Below are 19,713 nucleotides of genomic sequence, written 5' to 3'. Positions count from 1 at the left end.
TCTGCTGGAGGTTTCTTCCCGTTAAAAGGGAGTTTTTTCTTTCCACAGTCACCTTGTGCGCGCTCAGAACGGGGGATTGGATCAAATGGAAGTTTCAGTGCAATCTGTTGGTTTCCTTAGCTTGGCTTTTTTTTTTTTAACTGACTTTATATGAATTGGAGTAATATAGAACTTTATTAATTGGATTTCATTGGATAATGATTGGATTGTATCTTTGAAGTGCCTTGAGATTGCACTTTTTGTGATTTGGCACTATATGAATAAAACTGAATTGAATATAACAAAAATCTACATCTACTGTATTTATATTTCGATTCTGATGTGTTCAATTGGTCAGCCCCTTTGATAACATGTACAAATTGTTTGCTGTGTAAAATATCAAAATCTCCATTTCATGACACTTGGTTTGGTTGAGGGAAAGACTGTGGTTTAGTTTATAATTACTTGTTCCTTGACACCATGGTAATCATCATCATGCTATCATTTGGGATTTCAATCCAACAATCCAAACCAACCTAAACCCTCTGAGAGGTCTCTGTGACTCCACAACAATATCACATGAATTTCTCCTGTTTCTTTCAGCGGACAAGAGCTATAATTACTACAACCGCAGTTCAGTGTAAACATTTCTGGTTATTTTGGGGTTTTCTATAAAGACTGGTTAAAAAAACTGTTTCTGTGATATCAAAGGATGTTTGTTATGTATTATTTTTCTCTCTGCCCCACTCTCTGAATGTAACACCTATGGTGATCAAGATACAAGTATAATTACAAGAATGATTTTCTAAAACTATGTCTAACTTTATACACCTTTTTATAAAATAACATGAAAGCAAAAACAAACAATCCTTATATTCATGTATTTATAGAATTATCATATTCACAGCAGGGCGTTTAATAGAAACATATCTAAAGTATACGTCCTAAAAGCAAAAATATCTTGATATTTAATAATCTAATACAATGATCTGAAATAAAAAACCTTTCTTGAAATGCTATCAAGACTACTGAAGCTCAGTGTTAAATGGATCACTGCCATAATCAACATCATTTTCATTTGCTGAACAACTCCCTACCTTCACCCTCTGCATATGGATTAAGCTCCTTTAATACAGGGTTCGCTGTTTGAAGATCTTTCCTTATTGAATCAATACCTTTGAACCTTTGATAAAGGTAGATGGGCTTTAATACAGCAAAGAAAAGGATCTTGGCATACACACTCATATTTGACAGGTAGGGTGGGATAGATAGTGAGTCGGTTTCATCTGTGGCCATCAGAGACTCTATAATGAACAGCTCCTCCCAGCTTTGATTCAAAGCAACACAGGGTTAAATGTGTCCCACCCCTTCAACACTTTTCATGCACCAGGCATATCAATCATTAATATTAATAAGATTCTAATCTCCTGGGTTTAAGGTACTTATAACAATAAATATACAGTCTTATCTTTTGAAATAATCCATCCTTGATATTTTAAAAAACGATTTATGTACATGGACATATCTGTGTGTTTCTCTTAGTCATACATATCATGCAGATTATTTTCACTTCTACAGATTATATTTTGCTAATGCTTCATTCAGAATATCTTGGTTTGCTGAAGGTTGTGATGCTATGGGTTTGGTGTAATCTGGATATGATGTTTTTTCATTGATTCCATACAGACAAGGGTTTATTGCAGGATAGATATAACCAGGCCCACCACGTGTTTTGTTTCACAAGACTATATAGGAGGTTGTCTATGGAGAGTGCTTGCAAAAGGATAAGCACTTCATGTGATCAGATTAACCAATAATCACTCTTTATCATAAACCAACTTTAACCAATCAGCCCAATGATCCACCAACAGTGGATTCAGCTGGTGAATCAAAATTGTTGAGACCAGTGGACAGAAGAGCATAAACGTCTTTGCCACAGTAAAACCTTCAGCATTTTTCTTTGATCTTCTTTCAGTGTAAACAAACTGCCTCCCTGATACAACTAAATACACACTAATTGTAGCTATTAGCATATGATACTGATTTGTCCAAACCAGAGCCTTGGCCACAAGCACATGGCTTGAAGTACAGCAAGATGGATTATCTTGTGATCATGAATCTCATGAGAATACAGCAACTTTGCAAGGCAAAGTTATTACAAGACCGAAGCTAAATAGATTATCATGGAGCAGCCCTTTTTGGTCACAAAATCCAATATGTGACCTTTAAAAAATATTGGCAGCCGCAAAAAAAAAAAAGGAAAGCAGAATCTTAGAAAACGTATCGAGAAAAAAACAAAAGTAAACCCTAACTTTGAGCCCTTCAAGCAGTTTATGGGTCTTTTCATCTTATTAAAACCAGAACGAATATTTTGTTGTACCAAACAGTGTGGTTCATTCAGTGGTGAAAAATCTGTAAGCTCTGTTGCTCCATATTGCAAAGAAGGGACTTGCATCCACAGACATGCACATTTAACCAGGCCAGTAACACAACAACAGAGCAGCTTGGATTACAAAAAAAAAACATCATTGCACTGACGTATTATCGCATAATCTGTGGTTGCTTGCAGCTGTCTTGTGGTTCAAATATTACATATTTACCCTCCAGGGATTAATTCGCTTGCATTTCTTTTGTATAGAAGACTTTTGCTTCGTATGGGTCTATTTTCATTTTTGTTTGATCATATATTTTAAGATATTTTTGGGAGGTTTGCAAAAAAATTGTGTTGTTGCACACCTTTATCTCATGGAACAAAATTCCTAATACAAAATTTTGTATTAGGAATGCATTGATTTGTGTCATCTGCATATAGTGACATTTTCAACATGTTAAGATTCTATCTGTTTCATCAAGTCTATACAGAAAGACATTTATTGGTGGTTCAATGCAAACAATACCAATTCTGAAAATGTCAGATGGAGTCAGGTGCTGGGAGCATTCACTTTAACTCACCAAGAACTGCCTAAAATTAAACCAGCAGCATAGCTCCAAGAGCCTTCTGAATGGCAGACATGAGTAAACAGAATGTGATTGTATAGCAGCACAATAATTTGGGAGGTGAAAGCTAAAGAATACTTTTCACACAAACTGTTGTTTAAAGCTGAAAGCAGAAAATCTGAGGAAATATTTTGTTGTCATTCATACTTCTACAATATTTGAATTACTGTAAATACTGTAAAGAGATAAAATGTAATATTAGGGTTAAGAAATGCTTGGTTTCATGTCGTGAAATTCTTTTATTTAAAATGTGTTTATATTCTCAGGTACACAGAGAAAATAAAGTGTTTTTCTTGTACCTGGAGAATGAGAGTTTTAAGGAGTTAAAAAAAAGTAAATTCAGGATAATGATAAACATTACATCTGGATTTTGTCTCAGTTTACTGGTTTCTGCATTGATGGGAAGTCACACTGGCCTAGAAATCTAGACGCCCCTAGCGACCGCAAATTGAATTTGCTCCCGGGCTAGTCTAGTCAGTTGTGGTCGTTTTGCGAGGCTGAAAATCAAAACTTAATCAGGCCAATCAAATCGTGAGGAGCGGGGTCAGAGGCCGGGCTACCTAGTGACGACAGAGGTGCGACGTTTCAGTGTGTAGTTCCAGAGAGAGGTAAACAATGGCTGCGCCCAGCGAACATTCTTTCGATTTGGCTTTTGCAGCGACTCTAGAAAATTTAAATATACAGTTTTCTTTGCGAGGCGACATTAGACTACACACACCACAATGTACTTTCCGTCGCGCTGACTATGTAATCCTTCTTCATCGCTCTGATTGGTTGTTGCGCCATCCTATTGCGTGGCGTTGAGTGCAGAGGCAACTTAACAGACAACCGTTTATCCCGCCCACACTGCTATCCAGCTGCACTAGACCCCTGTACAGCTTTTTGCTGTAGGGGTCTAGCTTGCTAGGCTAAAGTCACACTGCTCACTGCTGTGCTATGAGAAATACGACATGAGGTAAAGTTTAACTGAAATCCCTTTTTTACTGTGTGCTCGTCAATCAACACAGTGGAGGCAGAAGATCTGTTGTAAACATGTTCAACTTTGCTTGAAATGTTAAAAATAATAACTGCATTTACAGAACAGCACAGACATGATTACTCGCAAAGAACTCGAGGAGAGCAATTCGTTTTGAGTGTGGATCATTTGTACACGAATTGTGGTCATGATAGACAGATGAATGTCAATAGTAGCTATATCTCTCAAAATATAAAACCTAAAGGAGCGGTAAAGTGGGAACCAGAGAACATTGTCTTTGCAAAAGGAGACAGCAGATGAAAAAACAGTTAAATGCTCAATAGGTGGATCACTTGACTAGAGATCAGGTCAAGTGTTCATATCACAGTGTAATCTCTGGAAAATGGCAGCATAATAGGGCCACAGATTAGCAAAATGTGTATCTGAGTGTGTATAACGGGTAGGAAGTATCTGCCCCAGATTGCCAGCAGGAGTATAGATAGGACATATGACATGAAATTTACACAAATGAGCACACAAAAACAATCTGTCAACGATGTTTTTATCTTTTTCAATTAATTTTCTATGAATGTTTTACAAGAAGAAACCAAAGTAAGACAGCACATTTTTGTTAATGTGCTCATTTGCACGTAGCGTTTCTGTGATTATTTTCCAACATGCACAGTGAAAGCGAGTGAGCAAGGTGCTTTACTCACAGGTTTTCTATTATCATGGAGATTTCCAGATGGAGTACAGCTTCTCCAATGTGGGATAAACTCTCTCACCTCAGGTCTGCACTGGCATCAACATGACTGCACAAATCTAAATTCATCCAATAGTGTGATAAGCACTAATTATGCAGCTGCACTGATCAGGAAATGTGAAAGTACCAGCGAATGACAAAAGATAAGTAAACAATTTTCCTATTCCAGCAAATTGCCACACAAACTTTTCATTACTTTTTAGGCCTTTTGTTAAAAAACACAGATGTTCCGCCTCTCAGCCTCTGAAAGTTGATAGAAAGGAATATTTTCAAAGTATATAAGTAAATCCTTTTGGAGCTTCTTGCTCATTCAACTTTCATTGGTCTTTTAGTCAAATCATAGTAAAAAAAAATCTTCAAATATCAAATTTTAAAGCCAGAAAAAAACAGGACTTTCAATGCCAACCTTACATGAACTGATTGAACAATATTGTAATGTACATCGTGAACCCTGATGGGACCAAATAAGGAACCATACAATTAAGTCAAATGTGAGGTTTTGTTTGCATCAAATTCCTCTATTCACTATTCATTCACTGTATTTACAGAAAAAAAATGTTGCTTCTTCAGTTATTTAACTGGGATATGGTAGTGTCCCTATGCTGAGTTAGAGAAGAAATTAACAGAAAGAATCTAGTTGATGGGCATCAACAACAAGCCTGTCTCGATCCATGATTGGTATTAATATAGTGGATTGCCATCCTTTCATCAACATCCTGCAGGTATGGTGCTCAGACAGCTGATTGAAACATCAGGAATCTCTGAGTCCAAGAATTCCCTGTGTGAGCATTTATTCTGCAGCTGTCCTGTTCTTGGTATTCTAACTGACCCTGGATATTCCCACTTCACCCAAAGGTACCATCCTTGATCCACCTCTTGGTATTCTAAGTAGGACTGTTATCATCAGTAGCCTACTATCCGAATGTAGAGGGGACTGGTGGAGGCATGCGGTAATTGCTGTACTTAGTTCCAAAGAAACTGAGGTTCTTGTTTTTGACTATTAGGTTTTAGATATTGGTCGTTTGATTAATTTGATGTTTTTTGCACAGTAAAAGGTCAGTAGCTCCCAACTTGAGGGTCTTGGGAACCCTGAGGGCCTCCTCAGAATTTTAAGGGGACATTTAAAGTAAAGATTTTCTCTTTGTGAAACATTAGAATTTTTTGCAAACTACTCGGTAACATATTACTACACAAGTCAAATTCTTACGTTTGATGGCAGCAAAGTGAAATGTGGAATTCTGGACGTTGCATCTTCAGAACTAAAGATGAAAGCAATCATCCAGTTTGTTATCAGTGATCAGTTCAAAAGTTTGCATCTCTGATGGGATGGGGGTGCATTCGTGCCCATGGAACTGGTAACGTGAACACCTGAAGCACCATCAGTGCTGAATTGTTTTAGAGCAAAATGTGCTCCCATCCAGACAACGTCTTTTTCAGGGAAAGCCTTGCATATTTCAGCACGACAATGCTAAACCGCTGGCTGCCTCCATTACAACAACATGGCTTCATAGTAGAAACACCAACTGAAAATGTTTGGTGCATTAGGAAAGACAAAATACGATAAAGAGGACCCATGACTCTTGAGTATATGGAATTCTTTATCAGACAAGAATGGGACAGCGTTCCTCTCCCAAAGGTCCAATAACTGGTCTCCTCAGTTCCCAGATGTTTACAGACTGTCATTAAAAGCAGAGGGGAAACATGGTGTTGCCATCAAATTCAAGTGGAGCAATATTTTTCATTAGATCGCAAAATGTCTCACTTTCAACATTTGATGTTTTCTATGCCTTACAGTGAATAAAATATTGTTTTTTAAGATTTATTTACTTTTCCCAACTGTTTTGGAATTCGGGTTTTATAACTTGGAGTAGTTTGCAAATATTCTAATGCTTCACAAACAGTAAAGAAAAGTTTTTTTCTTTAACTTTCAACGCCCCTTTAATCATCTTGTGCACCCTTTAAATTCTTCAGGGGCCCTCATGGTTCCCCTAACCATGAGGTTGGGAACCTCTAGCCTTTTATTATGTACAAAACATTTTTTTTTTTTAAATGGAAAGACAAAGCAAACAAAGAATACACCAATGTCAAACAGACAAATTTGCTAATTGTTGCATTCTGTTTTTATTTCTACTTTACACAGCTTCTCTGCTTTTTTGGAATTAGGGATGTATAATTGTGACATAATAGGCCAAGATTTGTTAGCAGTAAATAAATTAATAGATGAATAAACAAATAAATAAATTGAGCAGAAGATCAGTTGTATTTCAGTCCCTTTTACTCATTTATAATTAGATATTGAATAATTGTGCCTTTAACTTACACACAACAGGTATATGTATGTTAATGACCCCATGAGCTTGCATAAATTTATGTATGTACAGTATTTGTGTCTGTCTGTAAACAGATGTGGCCACAGAGCTGTCTTCTCTGAGATTACTGTACGCCTGAGTGGCAGTGGGCCAAGCGGATTTAGAAATCTTCCCTCCTTGTCAACGTCATTCATCTCAGACGATACGTCTGGTCTGCAACGATTTCCTGTAAGACTGTCAAATCTTCAAGAAAGAGAGCAGAAACCCCCACAGAGTGAAGGGGCTCCGGAGTTAGCAGTTAAATTCCCAACAATGATAAATTCATGTGGCAGACCTTGTGTGATATGTTTCATAATGAGCTTGGGGGTTAAGAATGACGTGCTCATTCATTCATATTGTGGGTTTAATTTGTAAGTGGAAGGTTGAGAGGTAATGTTAACTGTATGTGAGCATGAGAGCGTGAGAGCTGTGTGTCAGTTTGTCTTCATCAAGTCATCTACAAGGTTGGAGGAAGCTTAAAAAGAAAAAAATGGGGTAGCAGTTAAGCTGATTGACGTTGACAGAGCAGCTTCTTCTACTTCAGCACCAATAGTGTGTTAACTGTCAAATACATTGTTAATTCAATTGATTTGTGGATGACAAAGCAAAGGATGGCGGGAATGCTTCATTAAGCAGAATCCCATTAATTGCAGTGTGAATGAAGTCAGGACTTTGTTCTTGACATAAACAATTAAATTGAAAAATGTTGGAAATGCTAAGTGGACAAAAGGAAGCTGTTAAGAAGAGATGCAGATGGAAATTCAGAACACTGAAAATTAGCTTCAAAGCAACATAAAAGGAGACAAATGTCAGGATGTTTAGGGACTTCTGTTTTCTTGTCAACAAAACCATCTTATACACCAAAATACATAGATAACCGATGTTTAGGCAAAATACGAGGACATAAAAGCTTTTTTATACATCCAGATAACAGGAGATGACACTGACCATCAGATCACTGTGATTATTCACTCCTTTTGAAGATTGATTATTCAATTATAGTAGCATAATCTAATAGGCACCCTTCTTTGATGGTCCCCTCCTTCAGCAATCCATCAGGATCTGCTATTTGGTACGAGGTGGGTAGCGTAAAGTTGATTAATTGTTTTGATCCAAAACCAATTTTGATATTCTTCCTTTTACATACCCCAATGCATATGAATTGTTGTAATATCAGATTATGTTATAAAAATGCAACTTTTTCTTATTGACTCGTGGAGATGCAAACAAATAAAATCAAAATTAATTTCTTCATGTTCTCAATTCTTAAGAACGATCCTTGTTTTACCATAATTGTTCTCAGTGCTGTCACCGGTGGAGAGATGCAGTCATATGCAGTAGCTTATGGCCAAACCAATTGAAAATCTGTTTCAATTTCAGGGAAAATTCAGGGAATTATGATTATTTTATGGATAGACCTGCCCTCAAAGATATACATGTGTGGGAGATGCAGTCTGGTTAAATGAACACGTTTTAGTCTAGTTAGTTAAGTAAATTCACTTTGCATTATGTTAACATTCGTAAAGCAGCTATTGAAACATTTAAATGCTGCATTGTTTGACTATGAGGAACTCAGAATTTCCAATAGCTAAAGAAATTCAAAGACAATACTGCCAAATGTCAGATTTCCGAACTGGTAACTCGGGTAAGGTTTGTCAATCCCTACTTAAGCATTTTTATCAATTTCCCTAAAAGAGAGCTTCCCATTTTCACCTCAAATATTACATTTGTTATTCTAATAAAACATTGGTCTTTTTTAGATTTTTTCAATACTTATAATGAATTTATGTCTTCCTTTATGTGGACTAAATTACTTTTAATAGGTAGTTGTTATTACTACCAATGCAACATAACAGTCTGAAGGTTCTTTTGCCCACTTTACATATCAAACACGGAAGTCAACAATTACCAAACTTTCATTTCTGTCATCCCATTGCCGAGGTACAGTGAAGGCATCACAGTTTGAGAAGGCAAATGGTGGACCAAACCATTGTAAGTCATGAGGTGGAATCCATTTTTTGTTTTATTTGATCACACTTTGCTTTGAACAAATGCTTTTAACTGAACTTACATTATTTGAAAAGTATTTATATTTACGATGACATGACAAGCTGGAAAATGATCTCTTCATCACAAGAAAAGGGAGGTTGTGTCCCCCTGAATCCCACCTTGATTTCCGTTTGTGCTCCTGAGGCTGTGTGAGTGAGTGCAGATAAAAATGTTAAAGGGCTGGTTTTAATCCAAACCCTGATTATTTCCTAAAAGTAACCAAATACTTTTGGCTGTAACACCTTTTTTCAAATCCTTTTCAGGACCTTTATCTGAGCTCCAAATGGGAGCTCTCATGTTGCAAAACACTGACGCATGGAGATCATCTATGAACATCTGAAGAGATGAAGTCTAAAGAGATTAAAACACCAAGTTTTTGTGGAAAAAGAGGTTCTAACGTCTTGTGAGCCCTCGGGTTTAACTTGTGAGCCTTTTGGGGAGACCCCAAAACCTATTTGTGGGAGCTACTAGTCTACGTAACAGTGACTAAGCAGCTGAACGAAACTGTGGTAAACGATGCTGCCACATGATAAATGTAAACTGGAGCACAGATTTTGGTTAGAAAGAGAGCTGCTACATCTTATGGGACAAGTAAAGGAGCATCACCAGATCTGACAGCGAAACCACCGAAAGATCTACAATCCAGAAATGAGTCACGCTGAGGAAGCGTGCAGGTTTGGTGGAACGCGCACGCACAAAACAAGCAACAAATCTCTGAGTGAGAAATGCTAATGTGGTCTCTTACAGTACCTCCTGTTCTATTAACAACTGGCTGCTCTGTTTCTGTCAGCAGCAGATGGGAGCTTTCTCTCGAGGAAACTCGTCACTTATGAAAACTGAAAGTATGACTGCACTCACACTGTGCGTCTGCACTCACACTCCCTCCGAGCTTCTTTTTCTGCCTCTATCTATTGCTCCATGTCTGTTCTTGCCATTTATACCTAAATGATGGATTGCCGACAGAGGATCACGTTAAGTGACAGAATAACCGTGCGTATGAATATCTGTATGTGTGACAGACTTACCTGTGCTTTCTGCTGTCATCCAACTTAAACTCCAGCTGCTCCATCATTTTCCACCGTTTTCCTCCAAATGTCTTTTTCTCTGTCTTCACCTGGTTTTCAGCTGCCTCTCTCCCCTCTCAGCACCTGTAGGAGTCCGCATTTAGACCGAGTCTCTGCGAGAGCAAGAGTGTGTGAGTTACCAGTGCCTCTGTGTGTGTGTGTGTCTAGATGTCTGCACACTCCCCTGGAGGACTTCACAACGTGACAGCAAGTGTATGTGATCTCCCCGTTTCTCCCAAAAATCTCTCGATCTGTCTGCTGGCTTTCCTCTTCTGCTTATCTCCTTGTTTGCTGTGTTTGTCACATTCACAAGTGGTCATGGGGTTGAGGACAAGGCTTCAAAATGGGACAGGAAAGGAAAGTGAGGGAAAACGAGGGTGAAAGAAGACGAGAGGTGTGGGAGCTCCTGGATGAACAGCCAGTTTGTGTGTGTGTTTTGTAAACCCACTTTGTTTAGCTCTCTGTCTGTATCCTTCAGGCTCCCCGCTGTTCAGATGAGAGGGGTGGGGGGTGAAAGAGGCAGAGGAGGGAGAGTGATGAAATGCCTCCTCGATGAAAGGGGCACAAACCCCGGTAAGACTTCAGCAGCAGCGACAGTAATGCCTCCTTGATGTCTTCTCCCTTATCCCCGTCTCTGCCTCCTCTTTTCCCTCTCCCTGCTCAGGGTGAACAGAAGCAACAGATCCATGGAAACTTAAGAAATCTCACACATACACATGGAAGGGTCCGGTGCACACCTCTGCATCTTTGGGAAAAAGTTTTACCCTCCTGTAGTCCACTTATCCCCCTCCTATGTGGTGGTACTCCTCTGTATGGGATCCCCTCAGAGATGATGCTCCTCCTCAGATCCGAAAGGACGAGGTAAGGAGAAGATTTGAGTTCACTGCCCCCCCCTTTACTTTACTTCCCTTGTGGATGTGAGGTGGTCCAGATGTTGGTTGACGATAGAAGCCTCTGGAACACGGAGAAAACAAAAGGACAGATGGCAGGTCTGTGGGGTCGAGCGGGCTGTGCACTAGCAGGTCCCCATCCTGTTGCACTGATTTGTTTTTTTTTCTTGTCCACCAGAGTTTCTCCCTCACCGCTGCGCTGCCTCTCATCTGCCTGTTCTGTCACATCAGTAATCCTGCTTCACATTTCCTCTGTAGCTCCATCTTTTCTGCATCTCTCTCCATCACAGGAAGGTCTGCATGTGAGTCCCAACAATAACGGTGCAAGGATGTAGCCTGCCTCCCTTCCTCTCCTCTGTCTCCCTCACTTCAGCACAACCCCTCCTCCGCTCCCAGCCCACTTTTGCTCCCATTTTCTCTTTATTATTCACCTTCATCATGTGTCTGTTGCCTTCTTTTCCTCAGATTATTGCTCCGTCACTCTTTCTCAGCTTTTTTTTTTCCTTTCTATTATCAACAGGTCCAAAATTAATCCCATTAATAGTTTTCTTTTCACAGTCAGGACCCCGGAGGCTCTGTCAGTTTTTTATCAGCGTGAATACAAAGCGTTTCACAAAGTCAATAAGCCGACGAACCATCACACAGCAGCAGCCTTTAAACAAACTGAATGAGCAAACAAAGCAGTGAGCGCCGTAGTTCTGAAATACTTTCACATTTAAAGGGATTACAACAGTTTTACACATTTTTAACTTAATTATCTGAAACATAACTCCAATGCTGAGAACAGTCCTCTAATGATGTCTATGGCTCTGAAGCAGGTCTTGAAATGTCAGGAAACAATCCAGTTTATTCCATCTTTGCTTTGCAGACATTGTTAACAGAAATGCTGCTGCGTTAACATCTGGACAGTTTCAAGATGTGCACTTGCCAGTCTTTGCAAGTGGCCAGACGGAACAGCTTTGTCTCACCTGACTCAGCCAGTCAGGAAGCTAAAAACTCTTTAACTTTTTGCCACGAGCTTTAGCCGTAGAGAACTCAGTAGCCATTTATCCAGGAAAAGGATATATTGTTGATGTTGTTGCAGTGCCTGTTTTAACCCAAGCCATGGGGTTTTTTAACCAAACAGTTTTTTTTATGCCTAACCTCAAACAAGTAGTTTTCAGTATGTCACAAAACAGCAATTGAATCTAAATACCACTTTAATTCCATTTCAGGGTAAAGTTGATTTAAAAAAGCCTGAGTTGGAGAGAATACAAAGCAAAATGTTGCGGTCCATCACATGCAAAGACAACTGAGCCCAGTTTCATATCTTCCCAGGAAAAGTCCCTTTGTTATCTGAAAGAATGGAAGCCAAGAGTGTCATTCCCAACAGTTGTTTATGCTATCATCTCGTCATCAGGTATTGATTATTTTGTTATCTCAAGATAACAAAGCTCTTTTTTGTGTGATAACAAGTTAGTGATCTTGTTATCTTGAAAAATCAGCCTTTTGTTACATAGCCTGTTATCAAGATAAATAAAAGCTTCAGTTTCTCAAGATCGCAAGTGATTATGGTGGGCTCGAAAAGTCATAGTTCATTATAACCGTCATTTAAAGCTATGGTAGGTAATCCTAGAGAGCTAGCAAGAGAGCTAGCAAGATTCGAAAGTGTCCCCTCCTCTAAGCTCCACCCCCCCCTCCCCATTCCGTCAGTGCTTCATCCAAAGCCGGTGGAACCGCATGCGCACATGGAGCAGGGAGCCGGCAGAGGGGGGCGTAGGCAGAAAGCAGAGGCATCTGATTGGTTTTTTGTAGGCGACCAATCCGAGATCAGCGTCCCGCTGATCTCGGATTGGTCAGCTTTTTCTCAGTCCTGCAGCTGCCACAGAGGTCTGATTATTTTCGTCCCTTTTTCTAAATACATCTTGTGTAGATTTCTCTCAGGATAGACGGACCATTTCACCCAGTATTACAAAATGTGTTTCTGAACAGGATTACCTACCATGCCTTTAAGGCAGATCTCTGGCATATAGTCCAGTATGCGTGTAATTCTGTTTGCTGCACTGAGTTTAGTAAGTGTCTGCTCTCAAGCACAGACACAGAGGTCTGTGGGCACAGCTAAGAGTTCCCTTGTTATCCTTGTTAACTCAAGATTATTTCACAATTGGTTATTACACAATTAACCCATTATCACCTGGAATAAACCCTTAATGTGCTTTGTAATCTAGAGATTATGAGATTGATAATTTGTGATCTTGAGATAATGATATTTCTTTAGATTCCTTTCAAGCATGGCATTCTCACAGCTTCTGTAATTATGAATTATTTATGTTCAAAATATATTTTAAACGAAAATACAATTTACTGGTTTTGCTATAAATATGAAACGTGCAATTTTTTTCTCTGTTTCATATCATTTTTCGATTAATGACTATGACTTTGAGGCCAGTACTCTTCAGATAATCATTAAAACAAAGTTAGCAAATACTGATTCCTCTTTTTGCACTTTTAATAAGTCTTAAACACTGTTTTTTAGGGAATTACTATCAGCAGATTCTGAATTTCAACACAAAAAGGAAAAGTCCGTCACCTTTTGTAATCTTAAAGTTCAGAGTCTGAAGAGATAGTCAAATAAAAACTTTCATTTTTGTCTAAAATGTTTGGAACTTATTTGTGGATATTTGTGGAAAGTTGATGGATGAAAGATTGAAAACATGTTTTAATTAAAAGCGTTTGCAGTTTGTTTAGTTATTTGTTTATTTTAAACGTTGGCACAAGAGCTGTTCATAAAATGGCTTTTATCAGCCTTGTTGACCCAGTCAAAGCCTGGATGGTAAAGCCCACAGCTTGAGTTGTAGCTCAGGAGGAAGACCAGTCGCCTGCCAAACAGAAGGTCAGTGGTTCAACTCCCAGATACATGTCAAAGCATCCTTGGGCAAGACACCAAACCCCACCTTGCCTACTGACATGTCCATCAGTGAATATGTCTATGAATGCATAGCAGAAACCACAGACTAAGATGTGCTGTGTGTGAGTGGATTGGTGAATGTGAAATGTAGTGTTAAAGTACTTTGTGTGGTCCACTAGACTAGAAAAGTGCTATACAAGTAGAGCCCATTTACCACTTAAGAAAAATATGGTATTATCATCTTGTCATCCAAAGACTTAAGAAAATATCAGATGATAAACTGTGCTTGCTCATGCCATCAATGAATAAATGTTGGGAATTTAATTTGCAGAAAAAGTTTTACAATCATTAAAAGCATGAAAAATGGACTCCAAATGCAGAAACTTTGCAAATCCAACACAAATGACTGAAACCACAAATAACTCCTGTACTCATGAAACTTTGTTATTTTTGCTGTGTCTGTGCATATCAATGCCCCTGCACCAGTAACAGAAGGCAACTAAAATACGTGCAGAGATTCTCTGTCAACTTGTGAACATGTATGACAGGAACTAAGCCAATATGTGGGAACTAATTCATGTTATTTTGAGTGTGTCAGAAAGTCGCCAGCACTACGGAAAAGAAGTAACCAAAAAAGTTTGGTCAGCATTAGTCTGTAAGAAAGTCAGCTAGAGGACGATGAGAAATACATATGAAATGTATATATATGTGTGTGTGTGTGTGCCATTTACAGACCCATTTTAGTGCTGGATGTGCACAAATGCACATGATGCATGTGCAACCCAAGCGCTTGAATAAAGCTCAATTCAAAGCTTCAGGTGTGTCTCCTCCTATTCTGTGAAGAGAGCACTATTTTAAATAATCATAATTTCAGCTCCTAAGTGTCTCTTTGAGTTGTGTGATTATTTTGTGTTATGTACAATTCTGATATTTATAGAGTTATTATAAATCATGTCTGTGTATTGTTTTCTTTGGGGAGTGGGAGAACCACCACACATCTATGATGATAAATCCGAATGATAATTGACACATTAATAGATTATGAGAATAACCTTTGGTTGCATCTGTGAGGACAAGCATCACATTCAGCTTTGCATCTCGGCAGGCTGAACGCCCAAGTCGAAGAGACACAACAAATGTGACAATGGACCTTGAGATGTTACACCCACTGAAAAAATGTCTCGTTATTGTACTTGTGCTGCTTTCTCATCCACAGATCAAAGTGCTCAATGGGAAGGTAATCATCTGCCTGCAAGTGAATTGAAAGGCAGGAAGAGGAAGGAAAAAAAAAATCAATCTTTCAAAGTTCTTTAATCTTTTATTCTGCAGGTTGAAAACACGAAGTTGTTCAGTTGTGTTTACTGAAATCATGTTGACATGCAGAAGTGCGTGTCGGTGCAGAGAGGAGATACAGTGAGTAATGCCAAGTGCCTGTTACTTTATCTTCTTCTCATGTGGCTTCCTTTAGACATTTATTTGGCAGGAGAGGGACAAACAATTTCCTTTGCTCTCCTCCTTTTTTCACTCACATTGTCGGACAGGCGTTTCATAGTTTTAAAGAGTGCTGTCTTTTCCTGGTTGCTATCACTCCTAATAAAAGCCTTTTTCCTCACTAGGCAGCTTGGGCAGGAGACAAGCCTTTTAACACAGCTCTATAAATACAGACGAGTGTTAAAATAGTGTTTCAGATGTGAGGCGCGTGACTTAGGTGTTTGTATCTATATAGGATGTGTGGAGCAGACAGAGAGATCCCTCTGATAAATGGAATGAGACAATAGCGAACAGATGTGTCGGAGGATAGTCTCTCTGTCAGCAGCTGGACTGCGTTTGAACCAGCAAGCTGAGAACATATGTTCTCCGCCTTACTGCACGATCAGATCCAAAGATTAACTCCAAAATTATGGTTGCAGGGGGGGAAGCTTGCTTTCTTTACAGGACAGTAATTGTTTCTATAACTGTATGTGTTATCTTGTTATCTAGAAGAGATTATTTATTGAAAAATAAAACAGCCCTCATTCTCCAACATTTCCAATAAACCTGCTGTATGAGTAACACCTGCGGGAGAGACATGCGCATTTCTACACGTTTAATACTGTGAGCGGTTACATCAATTTCAAGCAACGTGCCACAAGATTCAGAAAGATTCTCTAAAAGAGAAAATTGCTGCTTTTTTCATTTTTAAAACATTGTGCTGCGGAATGATGCCAAGGTTGTAGAGGACAATCGATTGGAACAAAAAGGCTGTTGAAAGACATCTTTGAGTTTTTTTAAATGGCACATCTTTCCAAACTTTTTACTTCACAGTAAAAAAAAAAGAGTAGCAGTAATTTAAAGTGGCTGCCAAAGAGGAGCAGAACTAATAATCACCAGGATTAAGGACTAAGAGGAACTTTAACTTTTAAACAAAATCCCAGCAGGAAAATTAAATAATGCTCAGTTATGTTTGATAACATTCTGAAGAATTAAAAAATTAAACATTAAAAGTGAATAATTCAGAATTAAGATGAACATGGATTCTGTTGCTGTGAACAGATTAATCACTGTTTGCTCACTCACTTTGTAGCCTAGTGTTCAACTAATAGAGGGCTCAATAGGGGATAGGGGCAGATGGCGGTTGCCACATTTCAGACACTACTTGAATACAGCAGTAATTCATAATTGTGTGCCTTATATTCACAGTCACATGTTGCATAAAGAAGTTCTGCCTAGATGGATGTATGCCAAATCTGAAGTAATGGACAACAAAGTTTCAGTTTGTTTGTTCAGAACATGTTGGAGGAAACATCTCTCTTCACAACACTGACATAAAGCTTTTTTTTTTTTATTGTACCTACACAAGCGCTGACGGCAACTGTAATGTACTTTGAACTTCAAGATACTAATAATGAATTAACATTACCCACAAAATACAAATTAATTGGTTGTTTTTTTGACTAGTTGTCATAGCTTGCATGCAAATATTCAACAAGCGAGCTGCATTATAACTTATCTCTGACATGTTCACTGTTTATACTGAACAACTTAAAGCTTCAAATATGGTTCCTGTACCATTTTACTGATAATTTCTCAAGTCCAGCATGTTAGGCAGAAAACAAGACAAACCACTTCACAGTTGGGATGTGTAATGCCCAGCAGGCATTCTCGATGGGTCAGTAAATTACATTAAATTACATTAAATTCAAACATCACCACAAAATGGCTGACGCACTACAAAGTGTGCTACACAGTGATTGAGTGGGCTATTCAAATGCAGCCGATTTATTTTAATCACAAAGAAAGAAAATAAAACAGAAACATTGTTCTTGAGCTTTCACTAAATTAACTTATACGCAGAACATTTCAGGACCTGCCTGTAGGTTCAATAAGTTGGAATTCAAATACTATGTATTCCAGTGTGTGACATTTCGGGCAATCTTTTGTCAGAAACACAACATGATGTTCATAATTTTGTTTTCATAAGTGTGGAAACACATAAAAATAAGAAGCATTTTCCTCCACTGTGTTCCACTACCATTTTTACGACAGAAGCCCAGAAAGGACAAACTAAACACTGGTGCCAGGCTGGGCCGTGTGTGTTTTTAATGGTAGCTGAGATGGGCTCAAGCCCCCCGGCAACCCTGAATAAGATGAAGCAGGTGTGTAAATTGTATGTATGACTGCTAGCCAAAAATTCATTAACTGATTATTCCCTTATGGAAACACTCATCATATATGAAATATTTGGCAAATCATTTAGCACCCTGGACACTGACAGCTCTTCTCATCATGGCCGCTGAAAACCCCTCAGGCCAGACTACTCTCCTCGAGGTTTTAGCAGGTTTGTTGAGTCATCCTAATACCTGACAATTCTGTTTTTGTGCCGGAGGTCAGGCTATTTTTGGGGTCAGTTATGCAACTTGTTTTGCAGTGGTTCGGTGTAAAATAACAGAATGGGTTTTGAGTTAACAGGACAAAGCTTGTGAGCCAAGTTGAAGCAGTCTAGTTTTGCTGCTATTGCCCCTGCTGTGCAACACAGCTTTTTAAAAACCACACAAAAATGCTTATTTTCATGTCTGAAAAAAGCCCAGGCAATATCTGACATGTCACAAAGAATATAGACTTTATTTTGGGTGTGATAAGATTAAAACATTGTTCCTTTAAAGTCATAGTTTGATAAACTACTGTGGTCATCCCTGAAAGAGATTATTGCTAACTGAGAAATTAAGAAATAATATGAGCAGTACATTTCTTGGGTTTAGAAAAAAAACACACTTTAGTCATATTGTTGACCCAACTGACAACCTCAATCTTTTTTTTTAAGACAGACGTAAGCGTTTCAAACATTGCAGTTCTTACAGCCACAACATCTTTGTGAGGTAAATGTAAGCAGTTGTCTTTTGAGGCATTTAAACAAATAACTGACTCTATCTAAAATGCTGTTTTCATTTGGCTCTGACACTGCTTCACTGCTCTGCACATTTATCTCCACTGTCTGCTTTGCATTTAATCAGCCCCACCCCCATCTCTCCATCCACCTGTATGTTCGAGCTTTTTCATCATTTACCAATCTTTCACCGTATGCAAGATTACGCTTGTGTGTCAGGCAGGTCAAAGACACTCAACATTAGCTGTACTCTTGCACAAATAATCTTTTTCTGGCTGAACAGTGCATAAGAGACAAGAAGAACTTCACAAATTGGGTAAAACTAAAGTGCAGGAGGAACAATATAACCATTTCACGCACTAGAAACTAAAGCCCTGTGAAGCGCATCGCATGGCAAGCTACACAACAGCAAAATAACAGACACAGGAAATGAAAAAGACAGAATAGCAGGATACACCAGACGAAACTATAAAAGAAAACAGTTTTCTTTAAAAAGTAACAATGGTTATAAAAGACAAATAAAAGAAAAGAAAAATTGCTGCTGCTTGACCTTTAAACGTAAGTAGCTTTCCCACAGGACACCAGTAAAGAAAGAAAATTCTATGGATAATGGTACTCAATACATCGATTCGAGCAGTCTAATGTACATACAACCACTTGGAGTGTAGACAATGAAAACAATGAAACACCTAAATTTAGAGAAATCTTAACTAAAAACAGAACAAAAGACCTAACCAGACAAATAAAAGACAGCACCTAGTCTGACATCATCAAAGAATGATAAATATTGAGAACATTGTGTGTATTTGCTACAAATAATGGTGGTAAAAGTGATTTACGTCTTCAATTTAATGTTGCTGGGCTGGAAGAAGCTGTGAGACATCCGAGACTTAACATCCAGGTCACAGTGTCAGTGAAGTTGCCAGCCTCAGTATGCTTCAGTAAAGCACAAAGCTGCAATGTCTGCATAGCAATTAGGCACAATTTTCTGCCTACAAATGACCATGCCTAAATCATGTGCCCTAGAGGAAGAATGCAAATTCAAAACAATGCGACCAAAAATCTGTGCTCCAGGGATCGGGGGAAGTGAATGGAGCCAGAAATTAGCCAACATTGCCAAATTTCAGATTTTTCATTATAAGGACATTTTCACCAGAAGTAAGAGTTTGTGCTGCCAAGCAATTTATTCTGGCAGTTGATTGTAAGGTCAGCTGTGTCGAAAGCAGAGCCACAGTGGAGTAGCAGCAAGTAGGAGATCATTTGTTTCAGTGGTATGAAGAGGTGTCAAGAGTGGAAGTTATCAGGGTTTTTTAGATTCATAGCATGAAATTGCACGCTCTAAAATTCAAGATATGAAATAGTACATTGGAAGCTGGAATAAATCTACCATACACAACAACAGGGAGGATTTTTCTTCC

The 19,713-nt window shown here is 38.6% G+C and overlaps 1 protein-coding gene across 1 annotated transcript in view; it reads right to left on the bottom strand.

The window, feature by feature from the left end:
* LOC142373848 (glutamate receptor ionotropic, NMDA 2C-like) overlaps positions 1-11,329 on the bottom strand; it is a 65,965-nt gene extending 54,636 nt beyond the window's left edge. The window contains exon 1 of the mRNA XM_075457292.1: positions 10,117-11,329. The gene's annotated coding sequence lies outside the window, so the exon portion shown is untranslated. The remainder of the gene's footprint in view (positions 1-10,116) is intronic.
* Between the last annotated feature and the right edge of the window lie 8,384 nt (positions 11,330-19,713).

Source organism: Odontesthes bonariensis, chromosome 23 (assembly GCF_027942865.1).
Source record: "Odontesthes bonariensis isolate fOdoBon6 chromosome 23, fOdoBon6.hap1, whole genome shotgun sequence".
NCBI lineage: Eukaryota > Metazoa > Chordata > Actinopteri > Atheriniformes > Atherinopsidae > Odontesthes > Odontesthes bonariensis.
The sequence above is the reverse complement of the archived record's forward strand: the minus strand, read 5'-3'. Positions and strand labels throughout refer to the sequence as shown.